The following is a 5035-nucleotide window of genomic DNA, read 5'->3' on the forward strand; positions in this document are numbered from 1 at the left end:
AGTGGGAGTTAAACCACCATCATCTCAAAGAATTCCAGCCGATGTATAGTCCCCTCATAGCTCAAAAGGTGTGGGCTGTCATTATCAGAATATCTACCTGCAAACTCCAAACTATATTTTTCTGATCATAAAAATCCAAAGCACTGTAATCCATGCTTAAACCCTATCGAGTAGTAGATTTAATGTATTAACCTTTAAGAAAAAAAAAAACACATGTATATCAAAATGACTTTACAATACCACTTAAAATGGGCAAATAAGCAATACTGATGCAGTAACATTTTTAACAACGTACTTTGGTTTTTATTAATGCCAGGTGTACTAAAGTAGAATTCACTTTCCCTTATTAAGCAGCTAAATTTCTTTTATTTATCTACTTGCTTCAGAGAATATGTATTTTTAAGGCTAGGAAGATAGTGTGCCCAAAATAACAGTCTCCCTAAAACAGAAAAAAAAAAGATTATAATGTAAGATTATCTTTCTGCACCCTCAGGGTTTGTCATGACAAAAAGATAAGTGAGCCCTCAGTTATCAAAAGACAAAATCTATACATGTAATCTAATAAAGGTACAACATTGGCAGAACCACCACCATGGCTAATATTGTCAATTTAAGAGGTTCTAGAATCACCATGGAAACAAGCCTCTAGGCTTGTCTGTGAATGGTAATCTAGATTACATTAAAATGAGATTACACATTCTAAATGTGGGTATTGTCATTCCATGGTCTGGGACCCCAGGCTACCTTAAAAGAACAAAGCTAGCCAACACCAGTTTTCATCTCTCTTTGATTCCTCATTGTGGTCACAAAGTACCCAGCTGCCTCTATAAGGTCCTGAAGTCATGACTTTTTTGCCATGGTGGACTGTGTCTTCAAACTGTGAGCTGAAATAAACCTTTTGTGGTGATTTAAATGAAAATGGCCCCCTATAGGCTCATAGGGAGTGGAACTATTAAGAGGTGTTACTTTATTAGAATAGGTGTGATCTTGTTGGAGGACATGTGTCACTGGGAGCAGACTTTGAGGTTTCAGATGCTCAAGCCAGGCCCAGTATCACTCTCTCTTCCTCTTATCTTTAGATCCAGAGAGAGAACTCTTGGCTACTTCTCCAACATCATGTCAGCCTGCATGCTGCCATGCTTCCTGCCATGATGACAATGAACTAAATCTTGGAACTGTAAACCAGCTTCTGATTAAATGTTTTCCTTTATAAGAGTTGCCATAGTCATAGTGTCTCTTCAGAGAAATAAAAACCCTAGCTAAGACAGAAGTTGGTATCAGGGACTGGGGTATTGTTGTGATAGGCCTGGCCATGTTTTTGTTTGGAGGAATTTAGACCTTGGTACTTTGGGTTAGGAAAGCAGCGGAATGCTTTAAGCACTGCTTAATGGACCATACCAGTAGGAGCATGGAAGACAGTGGTGCTAAGGTGATTTGAATCATGGAGGCCTGGCTCAAGAGGTTCCAAAGGAGAAAAATTTTAGTGTGTTGCCTGAAGATCATTCTTCTGATATTTTGGTGACGATTGTGGTTTTTTTCTGCCCTTGTCCAAAAATTATGCCTGAGACTAAATTGAAGAGTTATGGACTAATAATTTTGGCAGAGGACAGTTCCAAACAACCAACATTGGCTGTGTTGTATGGTTATTAGTGGCCAGCCTTATGAATATCTATAATGAAAAGGAGCAAACTGAGTAAGGAAAAGTATAAAATGTGCAGTTGGAGGAGAAAAGGAGCACCAGAAAGTGTAAATAGATTAAAGAAAGCTTGATGCTGAGTGGAATAAAGGAGTGGTGACCTCAGAGCAAGATCCCACCAGCTAAGCTTCCAACTTCTGAAAAGGAATGAAAGAAAATATTCAGGCCAGTGATGTGCCTGGTGCTGCACACATTTAATCCTAGTACACAGAAGGCAGAGACTGATGGATCTCTGAGTTCAAGGCCAGCCTGGTATACAGAGCAAGGTCCAGGACAGCCAAACTTAGACAGCAAAGAAAATCATAGAAAACAGAAAGCTGGTGAAAATGTAACTGAACAAGGGGCCATGTTCCAGCCCCAGCAAGGAGCAGAACTTGGCAACGTCGATCACATGGTTCTGGCTTTAGAGTCAAGGATACAAGAAAAGCCCCCATTGTAATCTCTCTCCATGGCTAAAGAAAGCCACTGTAGCCAGGCATGTGTCAGAGGCATCCCTGTGTGGAGGCCTGGAGGCCATTGTGTGAAGCTGTGAAGGTGAAACCTGGATTCCCTTGGAGACCCCAAGATGTTGGAGATGCCTGAGTTGTAGGATACCTGCGGAGGAAAACTGCTAACAGGGAGTGGAACCAGCCTACGAGAGAAAAGTGTATTGCAGCCAACACAGCTGAAAGGAGTTGAAGATCTGAAGAGCCCTTTGACATCAGGGGATTATAGTTAAGAAATTACATGAAACTCAGAAAAGACTTTGAACTTTCAAACATTGTTGAGTCTGTGATAGATGTTTGGACTGGCCAACTTGTCCGTACATTCCTGATAAGAGGAGTGTAGATTGAGGAAGGAAATAGACAAGAGACAGAAGATAGAGTTGAGGGGGGGGGGGGGTTCCAGTGAATACTCTAACAAAAGTCCTGAGTTTGTCACTCCCAGTCCTTATATATCCCAACCAAATGGGGAGGGCACAACACTTCTGTGATACAAAGAATAAGCAAGCATAATTATCTCCTTACGTCTCGAAAATACCTAGTAACCATGCCCTAAGTCAAACATCCTGTTGTCTGGTCTTTGAGTAGCAAGGCATCCAGTAGCCACACCTTTGGTCAAACATCCTGTTATTTGTTCTTGAAGAGCAAGAATAGGTTTTAATTCTTTGACCTTTAGTCAAGAAGGAAAGGATCCAAAGTGTGGGCCCCCACAGATGGACTATTGGAAGTTTTGAAGTTGGACTGAATGTAGCTTTGTATTATGATAGAGCTACCAGACTATGGTGGTCAAGGATGGAATGTGTGCTTTGAATAAAAGTGGTCCACATAAGCCCATACAGAGTGGCACTGTTAGGAAGTATGACCTTGTTGGAGGAAGCATGTCACTGGGGGAAAGCTGTGAGGTTTCAGATGCTCAAGTCAGGCCCAGTGGCTCTCTCTTCCTGCTGCCTTCAGATCAAGATGTAGAACTCTCAGCTACTTTTCCAGTACCATGTCTGCCTGCATAACACCATGCTTCCCACCATTATGACAATGAACTAACCTCTGAACTATAAATCAGTCATGGATTAAATGTTTTCCTTTATAAGAGTTGTTGTGGTCATGGTATCTCTTCACAGCAATAGAACCCCTAACTAAAACACCCTTCATTTTTTAAGTTGTTTTTACTCTGTATTTTGTCAAGTAGTTGAAACTACTAACACATCGCTGACCTCCTGGATTTCTGTCTCAATCCCACTAACAGTTAATGTTTGAAATGTTGCATATAGATTCTTTGAACTTCAGAAACCAATAAATCACCAAAGACTACGGGAAATCTTTGTTTCCTTCTGACTGATTGAATGTGTGCTTCAAGCAGGGCTAATTGAACAAGGATTTCATGGGGGGAAGTTTGCTTACAGGAGCACAAGCTCCTGCTTCTGGGGTAGGCTTTGAGCTCTTCCCTAAGCACCTGTTGCTGTTTCAGACACAGCACCTAACTGATTTCTTACCTCCTCTTCTAACTTCTGCAACTCTTATGAATGCATGAACCTCACACTCCAAACCAACTGATAATCCCATATAGAACTGAAGCCAGTGTATCTAAAGTAATACTCAGCTCTTGTCCCTAATAAACACAAAAGATGGTTTTCTGCTACTGTGTGTACTTTTTTTTTAATTAAAGAGAGAAAAAAAAACACATCTCAGGGATCAACTAAGTTACATTCAAGTTGCACACAGAGTCTACCTGTAGAATAGAAAATGATGATTTGACCAATCACTCAAACAGTGATTAATCCCAACCTCTCCTAACACAGTATAACATTCAGAGTAAAGGGCTGTACTGGGAATGTGGCAAGGTCAGCTTGAGGCATGCTCACTAAACAACCACCTATACGACCACAAGAAAACCACTGCCCTCCCATTCTCAAAGCTCTCACTTCAAAGCATGGAGATAATGAACTATATCTGCTTCACAGGGTGCACAGATTCAGGAAAAGCACTTAGCATGGAACTCTGCATGATAGCAAGTGCTTTCTAAATGTTAGCAGTTAGTAGTAACATTGCAACCAAGAGCTCAATCAGTGACGAGGAGACAGATGATCTCTCTTGTGAAATTTAACTTATAAAATCTTAAAAGCCAGAAGGCCTCGAGGAATATCTGTCCCTGACAGAAATACACAAGTGACTGAATTACCTTCCTCCAGCTTGCATCTCATTATCTTCAGTGGGCAGCAGTAATGAGCTGCCCCAGCTTCTCACTCACTGTTATTGCTGAATCCCCGGTGTCAGACCTAAAGATACCATCCCCATTAAAGGTCTTCTGTCCATGCATTTCTGCAAGGCACACCCATCAGACAAAGGCAGGCATTATGCCAGGTTACTCTGACCCTAGTAGAGAGGTATGGCTATGATCCTCTTCTAAGCTTTTGGTATGTCGTAGTTAACTTCAGATACACTGCAATAGGTCACCTCTTTGATTGTAAAGACCATCTTGAGACCCTGTTTTGAGCCATGGGTTCATTAAAAAAGGTCAAATCAAGAGAGACCTAATCACTGGAAAGGAGTGTCATATGGTAGAAAAATCCTGCTTGGGCCACGAGGCAATCAAAATAGAAGTCAAATATATTAGCCTGATTATACTGGCAGAGTTAAGGCACTCTCTATGCAGGAATCTTGACAAGCAGGCTCACACCAGGGAGGGTCAGAGGAATAAAAAATGTCGTCATAAGTGACAGTCCTTCCCCAAATGCCTAACAAGATGAGGAAATAGGAAGACCAAAGTTAGGTGTATAGGGCCTCCTCTCTCTCTCTCTCTCTCTCTCTCTCTCTCTCTCTCTCTCTCTCTCTCTCTCTCTCTCTCTCTCTCTCTCTCTCT

This window comes from Microtus ochrogaster, chromosome 1, assembly GCF_000317375.1.
Source record: "Microtus ochrogaster isolate Prairie Vole_2 chromosome 1, MicOch1.0, whole genome shotgun sequence".
Classification (NCBI taxonomy): Eukaryota; Metazoa; Chordata; class Mammalia; order Rodentia; family Cricetidae; genus Microtus; species Microtus ochrogaster.